Source organism: Macaca mulatta, chromosome 14, assembly GCF_049350105.2.
Source record: "Macaca mulatta isolate MMU2019108-1 chromosome 14, T2T-MMU8v2.0, whole genome shotgun sequence".
NCBI classification, from domain to species: Eukaryota; Metazoa; Chordata; class Mammalia; order Primates; family Cercopithecidae; genus Macaca; species Macaca mulatta.
The window spans coordinates 2,266,437-2,283,401 of record NC_133419.1 but is presented as its reverse complement, the minus strand read 5'-3'; the positions used below and the strand labels follow the sequence as shown (position 1 = coordinate 2,283,401).

Sequence of the window (16,965 nt, the reverse complement as noted above, 5' to 3'; positions counted from 1 at the left end):
TCGGTCCCGCCCCCCGTAGGCCCCGCCCCGGCCAGCTCGCGCCCCGCCCCCGGCCCCGCCTCCCGTCGCCAGGGCGCGCATCGGAGGGGTATGGGGGCGCTGCACCTACCCCCAACTTGGCGCGTTTCGGCCAGGACCTCAGGGCCCGGGTGCACCGTGCTGGGCGCGGGAGGCGTCCCTAAGCTGCTGTCGCGCTCCGAGCCCCCGAGGGGGTGGCAGCAGGGCCGCGCCTGAGGACAGGCATGCAGCGTCTGCCCAGGAGTGCAGGCCCGGTGCCGGGAGAACAACCTATTCCTCCCTCCCTCAAGCACCTTGGACAATCTGGGAAGGCTCCCCAAAGGAGGTGAGCACCTTGGACAATCTGGGAGGGCTCCCTAAAGGAGGTGATGCCACAGTGGTTGGCTTTGCAGAGACAGGAGGGTTTGCTCACATTGCTCTCCGGGGCTGGAACGGGGGCAGGCATGAGGCCCCCTAGTCAGTGTTGGCCTCAAGTACAGGCAACCAATCCCTGTCCCATGGAAGGGAAGAATTGCTGACCCATGCTGCAGGAGTCTGCATCTGAAAAGGTCACTGGGCCCTGAGAGGGCAGCTCCCAGACCAGTGTGAAGTGTCCAGGAGGCCAGAGCCACCTATAAGAGAACCTCCAGATATTGCATCTATTTCATCCACATCCTGGTTGTGTCGTGCCCCAGGGATGCCAGCCTCACGCTGTGGCTCTTCCTGTAGGTGTGGGGCCAGGCCCGCTGCACTTACTGCTTTGGGCTAATGATTCAGAGTGAGGGGTGCTTCCTGCCCAGAGGAAGGAGTGAAGGCCTTCGCAGGAGATGACACACCGACAAAGGTTTCCCATGTCCTCCCCAAGAAAACTGATGGACAACAGGGCTGCGTCGTGGGCGGGAGCTTACCTGGGAACCATGTGGAACCAGGTCCGGAGAACCGTGCTCTAGCTAGCTCGTCTTAGCAAATGTCGTCCAATCCAGTGCTAACTGATAGAACCTTCTGCAATGATGGGAATGTTCTGTAGCTGGATAACCCCTGGCACAAATGACTACTGGGTACTGGAAATGTGGCCACAAGGAACCGAATTTTTCATTGTGTTTCATTGTAATTTAAATTCACATGGCCCTGGGTGGCCAGTAGCGCTCACATTGGACAGAACAGCTCTATTGTAATCATCTGTGCTCTACCAGTTTTCTGGGTGGTTAGTTTGTAAACTGGTTTTGGCTTCATGCCTGCATAAGAACTACAAGCACGAATTTATGCCTGGTTTTACATTTTGTGCCTGTCAAAGTGACATTATAAGAAAAGACACTATATGGTCACTTGAGAGTCTTTGAGGATTCTTTTTGTTTAGAAGGGAATAGACAAGGGTTCCAGTGTGAGGAAACATTTCTCTGGATGTCCTGGACACCTGCTCTCCCATCAGCTCCCTGCTGTCCCCAGTGATGGGGACATTTCCCGCTAAAGGTGTGGGCTGTGTCCTCAGCAGGGGGAGTTGGGTGGAGGGAGACATTGACTCCACTTTCAGGAAGTGGGAGGAGGGGCAGATCCGTGCACACTGTCCTTGACCACCAGCCTCAGAAGCAGGCCATGCCCGGCCAGCAGCCAGCATGCCTGTCCTCTTCAGCCATGCATCAAATATTTAGTGGGTGCCTGCTGTGTGCCAGGCACTGTTCCAGGCCCTGGGTGTGGGAGCCAGGCAGCAGACCCCTCTCCTTGAGGACCTGCCGCTCTGGCGGAGATGACAGGTGTCACAGCACGATGGTCATATCAGTGCTGGGGAGGGAGGGAATTCCTAGGATGCTTGCTAGAGGGTCACGGGGTTGGGGCACTTCTCAACCACGGGGCTGGGGCACTCCAAATGCAGAGGCTTGGAAGAGCCATGATGGATCCAGGCCCTGATGCCTGAGAAGGAGTCAGCCAGGCGGAGCCGGGGAGGAGCACTCCAGGCAGACCGGTGAGGCTGGAGGAACACAAGCAAAGCAAGGGCCTCAGAGCGGACAGAGCCAGGGGAAAGAGGCTTGACACAGGTCAGGGGCAGGTGCAAGCCTAGGAGGCAGGGGGGCTGGCCTTGGGACCTGGAGGCCAGAGGAGGGCTGCATTTTATTCTGACTGCAGTGAGGTGATGGAGGGCTTCATGGGCCTGACTTCTGATTGCAGGGGCAGCAGCCTGTCTCAGCTCCAGAGTGGAACTCACGTTCACAGGCACTTGCAGGCTCGCAGGGAGGACTGGCTACGAGGAGGTAGGAGGACCACTTCGCAGGGCCTGGGTTGTGGGAGCACCACATCTGAAGTGCCCTTCCCAGCGACCCACTGGTGTGACCTCATGGGGACCTTGGGGATCCCATGGCTGACATGGCTTGTGTCTGTGTGATACTGGGACAGTAGGCACCCAGGAGTGCATCTGAAAGGGTTCCTGTTGTGGGCTGGGCCTGGTGGAGCTTCCATCCTGGCTCCAGGACAAATATCCAGGTGGACTCTGTCAGAGGATGAGGGGGAGAAAGAGGAGGGGCTTGCCCAGCAGCCCGGCCTGGGATGGGAGCACCACTCCCTGGGCCTGCCCTGCCCAGGCTTGCCCCTGAGAAGGCTTATGCCTGGGGAAGGTGGAGCTGCTGGAGCAATGTGGGCACAGCCGGCGGCATGTTGAGGAAGGGCAGGCGTTTGTAGCCCGGCTGGGCTTGTGTAGGAGTCTTCCTGTCCCTGTGACTTCAGGCTGGTCGCTCAGATTCCCCATCTGCAGAAGTACCATCTCCCAGCATTTTGGGACAGGTAACATGTGCATATATTCCCATTGCACTTGGGGGGCAGGGCCTGGCCTGTGGGAGGCACCAGGTCCCTGGCTCCTTGAAGCCATGTTTGACAGAGACCTTTCCCCCTGGTGTGAGGTGACTCACAGCCCCAGTGGAGTACACCTTCGGTTGGCGGAGCCATTCATGAGACCCCTGTGCCTTGATTTCTCGTGGAATACGTGAAGATCACTCAAATGAGGACAAGCAGAGGCTATTTGTGCAGTGCTCACTCTAGCAGGGAGTCGGCCACTGGCACTCGTGTTGGGCAGACACGCACAGGCAGGTTGGGGAGTTGTACAACTTTCTATTAAAAGGGGTGGCAGAAGTGTTTGGATATTATCAACACCCAAAAAGCAACCAAGGTAATAAATACGCCATATCAATAGAATAAGGGACCGAAACCATACGATCATCTCAACAGACGCAGGGGAAGCACCCAAACAAAAGCTCACACTCTTCCCTCATAAAGAAGCATTGAACTCACTAGAAATGGAAAGGACCTGCCTCCACCTGATAAAGAGCACTGACAAAAATACCCCAGCTAATGTGGTGTTCAGTGGTGAAAGCCGGGTAGCTCTTCCCCTGCGATCAGGAGTAACGTGGGGTGAACACTCCCCGCTACCATTCAACACTGTCCGGAAGGCTCTGGCAGGGCAATTAGGTAAGAAAAAGATGTTAAGGGCACCCATATTAGAAAGGAAGAAGTAAAATGCTATGTTGAATATCTGTGCCCCACCCCAGTGTTGAAATTCTTACTCCCCAGGTGATGGCATTTGGAAGTGAAGCCTTTGGGAGATTAGGTTATGAGGTCAGAGCCTTCCTAAATTGGATTAGTGTCCTTATATAAACGAAGCCTTAGAAAGACCCTGGGCCCCTTCCTTTCACTATGGCGGACACAGTGAGAAGACAGCTATCTGCGAACCCAGAAGTAGGCCCCGACCAGACACCAAACCTACTGGTGCCTTGATCTTGGACTTCCCAGTCTCCAGAACTGTGGGAAATACATTTGTGTTGTTTATAAGTCACTCGGTTTATGGCAGTCTGTTGTGGCAGCTCAAAGGGACTAAGACATAAAACTTTCTATTTGCTGGTTATATGACATCATATATAGAAAATCCACTAAAAACTTTAAAACTAATAAACATGCATAGCAATGTGGCAGGATACAAGATCAATATACAAAAATCAATTTTATTTCTATACCCTAGCAATGAACAATCCAAAAACGAAATTAAGAAGACAATATTTATAATATCGGCAAAAAGAACATACCTAGAAATAATTTTAGCAAAAGAAGCGTAAAACTTGTGTACTGAAAAATATAAAATATTTTTGAAAGAAATCAAAGAACATTGAATTAAATGGAAAGATATCCTGCAGTCATGGATCAGGAGACATAATATTGTTAAGATGGCAAAACTCCCGAATTCATCTGTAGCTTCACAATCTCAAGCAAAATCCCACCTGTCTTTTTACAAGCTGGTCCTCCAATTCATAAGGAAATTCATAAGGAAATACAAGCGTTTTGTATTTGTATTTTAGAAGAGCCAAAACAATCTAGAAAGAGAAGAGCAAAATTGGAGGGCTCACATTTCCTGATTCAAATTTACTGCAAAGCTACAGTAATCAAGACAGTGTGGTACTAGCATAAGGATAGGCATACAGATCAATGCAGTAAAGTTGAGACTCCAGAAACAAATCCTTGCATTTATGGTCAATTGATTTTTTTAAAGACAATTCAAGCGCAGCAGTGAGAAGGGGGGAAAGAGTAGAACGAGGTGTTCCATCTGTAGGTGACTGTGAACAATCAATTGCGATAACTCACTGCCTTCAGACCAGCCATCAGTTGATTTTTGACAAGGGTGCCAAGACAATTCAATGGGGGAAGAAATAGTCTTTTCAGAAAATGGTGCTGGGACAACTGGATATCCATGTGCAAAAGAATGAAGTTGGACCCTGACCTCATGCTGTGCACAAAAATTAACTCAAAATGGATCATAGACCTAAATGTAAGCACTAAAATTATAAAATCCTTAGGAAGGCCAGGCGCAGTGGCTCACACCTGTGATCCCAGCACTTTGGGAGGCCGAGGCGAGCGGATCACCTGAGATCAGGAGTTTGAGTCCAGCCTGGCCAACATGGTGAAACCCCGTGTCTACTAAAAACACAATTAACTGGGCGTGGTGGTGGCGGGTGCCTGTAATCGCAGCTACTCGGGAGGCTGAGGCAGAAGAATCACTTGAACCCAGGAGGCAGAGGTTGCAGTGAGCCGAGATTGCACCACTGCACTCCAGCTTCAGCGACAGAGACTTTATCTCAAAAAAAAAAAAAAAAAAAGGAAAAAGAAAATAAAAAATAAAATCCTTAGGAAAGGACATAGGAATAAATCTTGGTGAACTTGTGTTAAACAATGGTTTTTAATATGCACTACCAAAAGCACAGGCAACAAAAGAAAAAATAGAGAAATTAGACTTGGCCAAAGCTAAAAACTTTTGTGCATCAAAGGACACCATCAAGGAAGTGGAAAGGCAACCCACGAAATGGGAGAAAACCTTTGTGAATCATCTATTTGATAAGGGAGTAGTATCTAAACATGTAAAGAACTCTTATAACTTACCAACAAAAAGACAAACCACCTACCTTTAATGATGGATAAAGGATTACAATAGACCTTGCTCCAAAGAAGACGTACTCATGACCGATAAGTTCATGAAAAGATGTCCCCATTATTAGTCATCAGGGAAATGCAAATCAAAACACAGCGAGATACCACGGCTATAAATAAAAGAGACAGACAATAACAAGTGTTGGCAGAGGTGTGGAGAAGTTAGAACCCTCCTTCATTGCTGGTGGGAATGCAAAATAGTGCAGCCACTTTGGAAAACACACTGGCCGTTTCTCAAAATGCTAAACACAGAGTTGCCATAAAAACCAGCAATTGCACTCCTAGACGTGTGTGTGTGTGTGTGTGTGTATCCAAGAGAAATGAAAGCATATGTCTGTATAACAATATGCACATATACGTTCATAGCAGTAGTGGTTTGTTTTGTTGTTTTTTTTTTTTTTTTTTTTTTTTTTTGAGATGGAGTCTCACTCTGTCGCCCAGGCTGGACTGCAGTGGCCGGATCTCAGCTCACTGCAAGCTCCGCCTCCCGGGTTCACGCCATTCTCCTGCCTCAGCCTCCCGAGTAGCTGGGACTACAGGCGCCCGCCACCTCGCCCAGCTAGTTTTTTGTACTTTTTAGTAGAGACGGGGTTTCACCGTGTTAGCTAGGATGGTCTCAATCTCCCGACCTCGTGATCCGCCCGTCTCGGCCTCCCAAAGTGCTGGGATTACAGGCTTGAGCCACCGCGCCCGGCCTTGTTTTGTTTTTTGAGACAGAGTCTTGCTCTGTTGCCCAGGCTGAAGTGCAGTGGTGCACTGCAACCTCCGCCCCCCCGGATTCAAGAGATTCTTCTGCCTCAGCCTCCTAAGTAGCTGAGATTACAGGCATGCCCCACCATGCCTGGCTAATTTTTGTGTTTTTAGTAGAGACAGGGGGTTTCACCATGTTGGCCAGGCTGATCTCAAACTCTTGGCCTCAAGTGATCCACCTGCCTCATCTTCCCAAAGTGCTAGGATTACAGGCATGAGCCACTGCACGCAGCCAGCACTAGTTTTAATAGCTAAAAAGTGGGAACAATTCAAATATTCATCAACGAATAAATAAATAAACAAAATATTGATCTACCCATACAGTGGAATATTATTCAGCCATAAAAATAAACAAAGTACTAATACAAGCTACAACATGGATGAACTTTGAGGATATGATGCTGAAGGAAAGAAGCCAGACCCAAAAGACTGTTGTGATTCCATTTTTTTTCAAGTGGTTAGAATGGGCAAATTAATAGAGATGGAAAGTAGATTGCTAAGTGGCTGCCTGGGGCTTTGCGGACACGATGGGGAGTGGGTGCTAACAGGTATCTATGGGGGTCTGTCTTTGGGATGTTGAAAATGTTCTAAAATTAGGCAGTGGTGATGGTTGCACGATTCTGTGACTACTCTAAAGTCACACCACACTAAGTCTACAGTTTAAATTGCTAAGTTTTATGCTATATGAATTTTATCTTATTAAAGGTATAAAAGACCTTCCAAAGGCCGGGCGTAGTGGCTCACACCTGTAATCCCAGCACGCTGGGAAGCCGAGACAGGCGGATCATGAGGTCAGGAGATGGAGACCATCCTGGCTAACACAGTGAAACCCCGTGTCTACTAAAAATACAAAAAAAATTTAGCGTGTTGGCAGGCGCCTGTAGTCCCAGCTATTCGGGAGGCTGAGGCAGGAGAATGGCGTGAACCCGGGAGGCGGAGCTTGCAGTAAGCCGAGATTGCACCACTGCACTCCAGCCTGGGCGACTGAGCGAGACGCTGTCTCAAAAAAAAAAAGAAAAACTTTCCAAAATACCAACAAAACCAACCAAGAGAGAAGGCTTCAGATGTGTGCTGCTAGAGGCAGCAGGCTGGGGAGGCTGAGGCTGTGGGCTGGGGAAGCTGGAGGCAGCCACCCTTCATCAGGGGCATATTTGCCTTCCTCCAGTTGGTCTTGAGTTGGGGGCAAAAATAGGGAACCTGGCAGCCATTAGCCGTGGCCTGAGCCTCTGGGCTGATTGCTACAGAGGTGTGGTTTGGCTTCCAGGCTTCTCAGGGGTCAGAGTTCTATTGACATATGTGATCTGGCCGCTGCCCGCCGGTATGGTTAGTCTTTCCTCCTTGTGTAGAAAGCCGGGATAAAAACTGCCCTATTGGCCGGGCGCGGTGACTCACACCTGTAACCCCAGCACTTTGGGAGGCCGAGGCGGGCGGATCACGAGGTCAGGAGATCGAGACCATCCTGGCTGACACGGTGAAACCCCATCTCTACTAAAAATGCAAAAAATTAGCCAGGCGTGGTGGTGGTGCCTGTAGTCCCAGCTACTCAGGAGGCTGAGGCAGGAGAATGGCGTGAACCCGGGAGGCGGAGCTTTCAGTGAGCCCAGATCGCACCACTGCACTCCAGCCTGGGTGACTGAGCGAGACTCCGTCTCAAAAAAAAAAAAAAAAAAAAAAAAACAAAACACACACACACACACAAAAAACTGCCCTATGTCCAGCATTGACAGGCAGGGCTGAGTGCCATCTGGGGCCTGGGGCACACGTATAGCTATCTTCTGCAGGGGCTCCTGGCCGTCACTGTTCTTGCCCAGGGGGCCCTGCCTTTGTAGGGCTCCCAGTCTAGACGGGGAAAACATTAAATAGGTAGACACGTCACTCAATTCAGGAATTTGGGGTAGTGACCCGAGCTGCAGAGAAACCAAGCGACAATGGGAAAAGGAATGATTTGGGGCCTAGCAGTCAAGACCAAGCACGCCGGGCAGGGACACTGTTCTGAGGCCTTTGTCTGACACTTGGGGGATGAGGGGGCCCTTCCAGGCCCCGGGAATAGCAAAGGCCCAAGGCCAGATAGTGTTGAAAGGGACCGTGGGGCGAGGCGGGGCTGGGAGCCTCCGTGTTACTGCGCAGGTGCTCAGAGGTGTGGAGCCCTGGGGGGCAGGGCACGCGGGGCCTGAGTTGTGCTTTTAAACCTCTCTGGCCGAAGGGCAAGAACAGACCTTGGGGCCGGACGGGAAGCAGGGAGAGCAGTGTTCACTTCCTGCTGGGGCCAGGCCAGGGCTGACAACAGCTGGGACTGGAGGCAGAGATGGCCGAGAGGTTCCAAGAAAAGGGCCCTCTCTGCTTTCAGGAGAGTAAACAATCCTCTTGTGAGGTTTGCAAGGGAAGGCAAGGCTTGGGGGCAGGGAGGTGAGGGGACCCCAGGGAGGAAAGGAAGACTGAGCACCAGAGGGTGCAGGAGACCCCAGGGAGGAAGGGAGGACTGAGCACCAGAGGGTGTGGGGGACCCCAGGGAGGAAGGGAGGACTGAGCACCAGAGGGTGTGGGGGACCCCAAGGAGGAAGGGAGGACTGAGCACCAGAGGGTGTGGGGGACCCCAGGGAGGAAGGGAGGACTGAGCACCAGAGGGTGTGGGGGACCCCAGGGAGGAGGGGAGGGCTGAGCACCAGAGGATGTGGGGGACCCCAGGGAGGAAGGGAGGGCTGAGCACCAGAGGGTGTGTGGTGCTTTCAGGCTCATGCATGTGTGGATTTGGGGTGAGATGCGGGACTGGGCACACCCCGTGGGGTAGGCCAGGGGTGGGAAGCCTGAGCGTGTGGTGCCCAGGGGAGTCTTGATGAGATGTCCCGGGGGTCTCTTTGGAGACCCCAAGTCATGGGATCCGCTAAACTCTCCGGCAGTTTGTGGTGATGGCGTGTGGGGTGGGGACGGGAGTCTCTCCGGGAGCTGCCGGGCTCTGGGGGCCTCCCCTTCGTTCTGCTCTGGGTGGGAGACAGGTGGAAGGAGCAATTCAGGAGCCCAGTGGATAGAGGGGATGCTGTAGGCACAGGCTGAGGCCTGGTTGGCCTCTGAGGGTCCATGATCTGGACCAAGAGCAGCAGGCAGTGGCCAGGCAGGGCCACGGAAGCCCAGGATGGACATCAGAGAGGTGCTCTACTGTGGAGATTTCGTCCCCTCAGAGGATCCTGGCCAGTACCTGCACAGCCTGGTGCACACACTGTTATCATCACGAGGACTCCTGGGTATGAGAAGGGCTGGTGAAGCTCTGATACTATCTCCTCCTCAGGATCCCTGGCAGGCAGTGGAATCCGGAAATCCAGGCTGAGCTGAGCAGGGGGAGGCCCTGCCCAGGGGACATGGCTAGATGGTCCTGCTGGCTGGAGTGGGGTTGGGGCCTCCTGGGTGGGCCCAGGAGGTCTGGTAGCCACTGGACTCTGTGACTCTGTGGGACTGGCTTGAGGGGGAAGACAGTGAATAGTCTGCCTATTTACTGTTTCCAGCTGGGGCTTCCCTCTGCTGACGGGGTCCCCTCTCCAGGGGGGCCCCCCTTCACTGATGGGCTCCTCTCCCTGTACTGAGTGACCCCTGTCGGTGCCTGCAGGTTGGGGACAGGTGGAGCTGGCTGGCACCTGACATTGATTTAATAAATCAATAATTTTGGGGGCGGCTGCCTGCTGGAGGTGGGATGGGTGGTGGCGGAGTCACCTTCACTCTTGTCTGAACCCATGAGTTTTTGTTCAACATAGGGATAAGGAAGCAGCTTGTTAGGACCCTGTTCCCTGAGGAAGGGTGGGTGAGGCTGGTGGGAGGGTCTGTCGGCCGTGACCAGAGCTGGCTGAGCTACCCTGGGCTTCATGTCCCCAGGTGCAGCATAGCTGTGGGAAGCCACGGGCCTCTGATCCCCTTCCTACAAGCTGCATGAGGTTTAAAGGGGCTGGAAGCACAGAAGAGGACCCAGTCCTGCTTTTCCAATCGGCTGTGTTCCCTCCATGCTGGTGCCCACCAGGCCCGGCCTTTTTTGGCCAGGGTCACCTTGTCCTGGACCCAGCCCTGACCCCTCTGTCCCCCACTGTGTTGTCACCATCCCCTGTGAGGAGGGACCCCTGAGGGCTCTTCCTGACCCCTGACCCTCACAGCCTGGGCCTCCGCAGAGGCTTCTGGGGCCATTGGTTCCCTGTACAAGCTGATACCAGCTGTTAATGACATTGCCTTGTTTACTTCAGCATGAGCTGGGCCATAGAGAGGAAGCTGTGTTGCTGAAGGGGACTCTGAAGGTTCCCCCTGGAGGGGCTGCCTGGCTGAGACCTGAATAAGTGGGCAGTGCCCAAGAAAGAAAGGGGAGCTTGTCGGATACTGGGCAGCCCTGCCTGGCCTCAACCTGCAGACACAGATAGGGCAGGGAGGTCACCTAGCCCAGTGAGGGGAGCTCATCGGTGGAGGGAGCCCCCCTGGAGTAGAGATCCCATCAGAGGACCCCGTCGGCAGAGGGGAGCCCCCCTGGAGAGGGGACCCCATCAGCGGAGGGTAGCCACAGCTGGAGAGGGGACCCCATCAGTGGAGGGGAGCCACAGCTGGAGAGGGGACCCCATCAGCAGAGGGGAGTCCCACCTGGAGAGGGAACCCTGTCAGCAGAGGGGAGTCCCAGATGGAAAGGGGACCCTGTCACTGGAGAGGAGCCCCAGCGGGAGAGGGGACCCCCTCAGCAGAGGGGAGCCCCACCTGGAGAGGGGACCCCATCAGCAGAGGGGAGCCCCCCTGGAGAGGCGACCCCATCAGCAGAGGGGAACCACAGCTCGAGAGGGGACCCCATCAGCAAAGGGAAACCCACAGTGGTATCCAGAGGGGAGGCCAGATTGGGTATCTTGGGAGTGGGAAGTTGGGTCAAAGGTAAGATTTTTTCAGTGAGCAAGCTTGCTTCAGCTTGGAAGTGCCCAGCGGGCAGTGGGGGTTGGTGGACGCAGCAAGGAGGAAGTTCCGGGGTCTTTGACAGTGGCTGCTCCCCACTGCAGAGCTCACAATTTCTTGAGGACTCCAAGAATGAACGGATGGCCAAGCCTGGGCCTCCGCTGGGAACAGCACAGCCGTGGAAGAGGAGGGAGATCGTGCTCACTTCGGGGGCAGGCTGGAGAGAGAGGCTTGGGGTGGATGATGGTTTGGTTCTTATGTGAAGGAAAGTGAAGAACCACGTGCAGTTATTGCTCTGCTCTCCAAATCAATCCTGAATAACTGGGAGAGAAAAACTTAAAAATGAGACCAGTGAATGGGAGGTGGGAGAGGCTTGTGGCAGACGAGGTGGCCGCCCCACTCCTGTTGGCCATGGGAGCGCGGGGGGCCACATGCATGCCAGGGACACCGAGCTCCTGGCCCTGGGCCAGCCTCACTGGCAGTGGCTGGGGACAGTGGGTCTCTGTGTCTCCTCCTCGTCTCTGCAGTCCCTGGCTGGGTGCCCACCCTCTCCCTCATCTCGCCGTCTGCCTTCCTTTCATTTCTTTTTGGCGTGGTTCTCTCACTGTCCAGGAAGGAACTTGGCGTCTTGCACTCCAGGCAGGCAGAGCCAGGAGCCCAGCTGACCCAGAAGGGCTCGGGTGGAGTGGGTGGGTGATGGGAAAGCGGCTGGTGCCCCGAATGCAGAGCCTGCCCCATCTGCTGTGCCTGGAGGGCACCCCTCACTCCTCAGGCTCTCCAGAAGGTCAGCCATGGGGCCAGGGTTGGGGCCCATTCTGTACCCTGCTGTATCCCAGGGACCATTTAAATGGGGGCCTGGCACAGACCAGGAGTTCATTTGTTAATTGAATAAGCAAAGCCCAAAGCCCCCTGTGTTCCTCGCCTGAGCCAAGAAGGAAGCCTGGGCCTGACCGCTGAGTCCACCCACCCTCCTTGTGGGTAGGAAGGCAGTGGCATTGCATAACTGACCACCTACAGGACTGGGCCATGCCAAGAGGGAGCAGGCGCCTTGATGCTCCTAGATGGCCGGCCAGACTCCCCCTCCCTGGTCCTTGGAGCCTCCTTGCTTCTTCAACCCCTGTCAGAGTCCATGGGACAAGGCGAGACTGGGGACACTGTCTACTCCCCCAGATGTGGCTGATCTCAGCCTGGAGCCTCTCCCCAGGGCTGCCCAGGACCGGGGTTCAGATCATGAGCCCAGGATGCACTGTGGACTGTGTGTTCCCCACACTCATGCACCGAGAGACCCATCTTGTTTCCCATGAGCCCCTTGGTGCTGGGTGCCGGGTGAGGGCATAGCCCTGGTGAGCCTGGTGGTCTTCTCCAGGCTCTGATGTTTCCTTCCAGTGCCCCGGCCCTCCCCTCAATGTGCAGTATGTGGAGGTTGAGGGGGCTGCTGTGGTCTGAATGTGTCCCCCATCTCTCTGCCCATAATGTACTAACATCATTGTTATGGGAGCAGGCTCTGACAGAAGGAGGAGTTTGGCTCCCTTCTTTCTGGCTGTTCTCTCTCCCTCTCTGCCCTTCTGTGGTGGGATGAGGCAGTACAAAGGCCCCTGCCAGAGGCAGCCTCTCAATCTTGGACCTCCCAGCCTCTAGGACGAGGAGCCAAGAAGTTACCCAGTCTGTGGTTTTCTGTTCTAACAGAACATGATGGACTAGGACCGCAGGACTTGCGAAGTCCCCCCAGTTTATCACCCTCAGGCCACACCCTGATATGGTTTGGATCTGTGTACCTGCCAAATCTCATGTGGAATTGTAATCCCCAATGCTGGAGGTGGGGCCTGCTGGGAGGGTATTGGATGCTGGGGGTGGATTTCCCCCCGGTGCTGTTCTTATGATAGTGAGTTCTCATGAGACCTGCTTGTTTAAAAGCATATGGCACCTCCCCTCTCTTCCTCTGGCTTCCTCCTGCTCCGGCCATGTGAAGTGCCAGCTCTTCCTTTGCCTTCCGCCATGATTGTAAGTTTCCTGAGCCCGCCCCCAGAAGCCATGTGGATGCCAGCACCATGCTTTCTGTACAGCCTGGGGAACGGCAAGCCAATTAAACCTCCTTTCTTTATGAATTACCCAGTCTCAAGTATTCTTTATACCAGTGCGAGAACGGACGAGTACGCCCACTTTGTCCAATCCAGTCACACTTCTGCATGACTCTCCATCAAACTTCCCATTAAAATACACGGGTTTCCCTCTTCCTTTGGGTCCTCATTTCTTTTTTCTTTTCTTTTCTTTTCTATTCTTTTTTTCTTTTTTTTTTTTTTTTGAGACGGAGTCTCGCTTTGTCGCCCAGGCTGGAGTGCAGTGGCGCGATCTCGGCTCACTGCAAGCTCCGCCTCCTGGGTTTACGCCATTCTCCGGCCTCAGCCTCCTGAGTAGCTGGGACTACAGGCGCCCGCCACCGCGCCCGGCTAATTTTTTGTATTTTTAGTAGAGACAGGGTTTCACCGTGGTCTCGATCTCCTGACCTTGTGATCCGCCCGCCTCGGCCTCCCAAAGTGCTGGGATTACAGGCGTGAGCCACCGCGCCCGGCCTTCTTTTCTTTTCTTTTTTTTTTTTTTCTGTCACCCAGGCATCTCGGCTCACTGCAACCTCCACCTCCCGGATTCAAGAGAGTCTCCTGCCTCAGCCTCCCCAGTAGCTGGGACTACAGGTGCCTGCCACCATGCCTGGCTGATTTTGTATTTTTAGTAGAGATGGGGATCTCACTATGTTGGCCAGGTTGGTCTCGGAACTCCCGACTTCAAATGATCCACTCGCCTTGGCCTCCCAAAGTGCTGGGTCCTCATTTCTGAAGGCTCCTATACTACATGAAACTGATATTGAATACATGTGTCTGCTTTTCTCTTGTTAATCTGTCTTTTGTTATGAGAGCCTCAACCATGAATCTGGCGACAAATGAGGAAATAAATCTTTTCTCCTCCAGGTGCTTCAGACATGCTGGGGGATTCTGTGAGGGCCTCGCGGTTTAGAGAAGCAAGACGCCCATCACAGGGCCCCGGGCAGAGAGCACACCACACCAAAGACGGTGGGACGCCCAGCTGGGCCGGGCCGGGACCCAGGGAAGCCTAGGAGGAGACTGCCCTCTGCCCCACCCGCCTGGGAGCACCTCCCCTGGGGTGTTCTTCCAAATCTGGTGTCCGCCTTGACGTGCTCCTGATTCCTTTGCTTCTTGTCCTACACTCCCTGTGCAGGCTCTGGAGACAGAGCTCTGATGGCTCGTGGGTCCCCATCACTTTCACTCTTGGCCATGTCAAAGGCTGCTGGTCAGACCCTGAGTCCCTCTGCAGTGGCCCAGGGTTCCAAGGTCCTGTAGGTCAGAAGGAAGGGCCTTACCCCACTCCATCAGGGGCTATGGATGGAGCCCCCAACCAGGGCTGTCATGGGAGGGTTTGAGCGCCCACGCCTGTCCAAGCAGCTGCAACTGCAGTTCTTCCCGGAGCTTCGAGCCCTTTGGGCGTCTGCCCGCTCTCCCTCTGGCAGAATGTGACGCACCTGCTGGTCTGATTCCATGATAGGAAGACAAGCAAGTTGCAGTCCTGACCTTCAGTGCCTCATATGTGACCTTATTTGGAAATAAGGTCACTGCAGATGTAACTAAGCTATAGCCATTAGGATCCTGCTCAGATCTGACCGGTGACCTTAGGAACAGGGAAATTTGGATGCAGACGCACACACAGGAAGGACGCCGTGTGAAGGTGAAGGCAGAGATTAGAGTGATGCTCCATGAGCCAAGAAGCACAAGGCTGCGGGGGAGCCCTAGAGGCTGGAGGGACTGGGCAGAGGCTGCAGGGACTGGGCAGAGGCTGCAGGGACTGGGCAGAGGCTGCAGGGACTGGGCAGAGGCTGGAGGGACTGGACAGAGGCTGGAGGGACTGGGCAGAGGCCGGAGGGACTGGACAGAGGCTGGAGGGACTGGGCAGAGGCCGGAGGGACTGGGCAGAGGCTGGAGGGACTGGGCAGAGGCTTCAGGGACTGGGCAGAGGCTCCCTCGCAGCCCCCGAAGGAACCAGCCCCAACAACAACTTGGGCTTGGACTTGGGCTCCCCAGGGCTGGGGAGATAAATGTCTGCTGTGAAGGCTGCCAGAGTGTGGCGTTTTGCTGTGGCAGTCCTGGCAGACAACGGTGCGTGACTTTAGTCATGCTTAACAAGCAGCCCCGAATGGTGCGGACCCATCAGAATGGGGTTGGCCACGGCATCGAGTGACGTTCCAGAAGCTCTCTGTCGTGCCCTGCTTGGATCCTGTGGGAAGGGACTGGGTGGCCTCTGGGGGACACCTGGAGGCTCAAGGTCGGGGCTGTTCAGCCAGCATGGAAGCCGTTCTGTGTTTTAACAACCACATGTATGTGCAGGTGCACACCACTCAATATCAGGCCTGCGAGACAAGAAACGCCCTCAGGTCCCAGGTGGACATGGCTTCCGTGTCAGCAGAGCTCCAGGCCCAGGCACGACCTTTGGAATTTGTTGTTTCCAAACCGCTGAGGTTTGGTTCCCCGAGAGACACTGCCAGACAGACGTGCAGGTCAAGGGTAAAGTGGCGAGTGCTCTTAGGGACAAAGGCTGGGAGAGAGGGAAGGAGCAGGTGTGGGGAGCTGAGCTGTGTTGCACTCGCAAAGATGGTTTCTGATGATGCCTTGGGTGCTTTTGGAGCATTGGCCTTTAGAGAGGCCATGAATTGAGGTGAAAGACCTGACCTGTTGCTTCCTCTATCGACCATTCATTGGGTTGAGGTGGCTTCCAGGGCAGGGAGAAGCCATGGGTGAGGGACCTGACTTTGGCTGAGGGCATTTCCTTGGGAGAAGAGAGCTGAGAGCTGTGGGCAGCCGGCTGGACCAGTGCTCTGGTCCCACTGGGAGGGATGGTGCAGTGCACAGCGGTGAGCGCCTGCCATGGTCCTCCATGATGTAGATTGATAGATACAGAGACAGAAAAACGGAGTGAGATAGATGAGTAAGTACAGATCCATAGAGACCAAGACAGACAGACAGATAGACAGGCAGACAGACAGGCAGACAGGCAGGCAGGCAGATAGACAGGCAGACAGACAGACAGGCAGGCAGGCAGGCAGACAGACAGACAGACAGGCAGATAGACAGGTAGGCAGATAGACAGGCAGACAGACAGACAGACAAGCAGGCAGGCAGACAGACAGACAGATAGACAGGCAAACAGGCAGACAGACAGGCAGGCAGGCAGACAGACAGACAGGCAGATAGATAGATCGAGATTACCATAGAGATAGAGCTAGAGATAGATCAGAGAGATATACAGATGTAGACAGAGATATAGGTAGACATAGAGAGAGATAAGTAGAGACATAGGTAGCTAGCTGAGTAGCTGGATGGATGGATGGATGGATGGATGGATGGATGGATGGATGGAAGAAAGGGGAGTTTATTATGGGAATCGGCTCACATGATTATGGAGACTGAGAAGTCCCATGATTTGCCCTGTGCAAGGGGACCCAGGGAGCCTGGTAGTGTGGCTCAGTTTAAGCCTGAAGATCTGAGAACCAGGGAGGCCGACAGTGTAACTCGCAGTCAGAGGGGCCACTGGTATAAGTCCCAGGGTCCAAAGGCCAGAGAACCAGGAGTTCCGATGTCTAAGGGCAGTAGGAGGTGGGTGTCACATCTCTGGCGGGGGAAGAGAGAGCAAGAGAGCACCAATTCATCTTTCCCTTCTGCCTGGGCCCTCAGTGGATTGGATGGTGCCCTCCCACACTGGGTGAGGACAGACCTTCCTTACTCAGCCCACGGACTCAAACGCCAGCCTCTCCTGGAAACACTCTCACAGGCACACCCAGAGATAATGCTTTCGTAC

At 54.2% G+C, this 16,965-nt stretch overlaps 2 long non-coding RNA genes across 3 annotated transcripts in view; both read left to right on the top strand.

The window, feature by feature from the left end:
* Positions 1–29: 29 nt before the first annotated feature.
* LOC106993163 (uncharacterized) overlaps positions 30–16,965 on the top strand; it is a 37,953-nt gene continuing 21,017 nt past the window's right edge. The window contains exons 1-3 of one of the 2 annotated variants that reach the window (XR_013403410.1): positions 30–343; positions 2,161–2,243; positions 13,716–13,854. This is a non-coding gene — a long non-coding RNA (uncharacterized LOC106993163). Of the gene's footprint in view, positions 344–2,160; positions 2,244–13,715; positions 13,855–16,965 lie in introns of those variants that run through there. The other variant, XR_003722426.2, reaches the window with a different exon arrangement.
* Positions 8,739–13,214, top strand: LOC144334046 (uncharacterized). The gene is made up of 2 exons (XR_013403412.1): positions 8,739–9,443; positions 10,066–13,214. It is a non-coding gene; the product is annotated as an uncharacterized LOC144334046 (long non-coding RNA).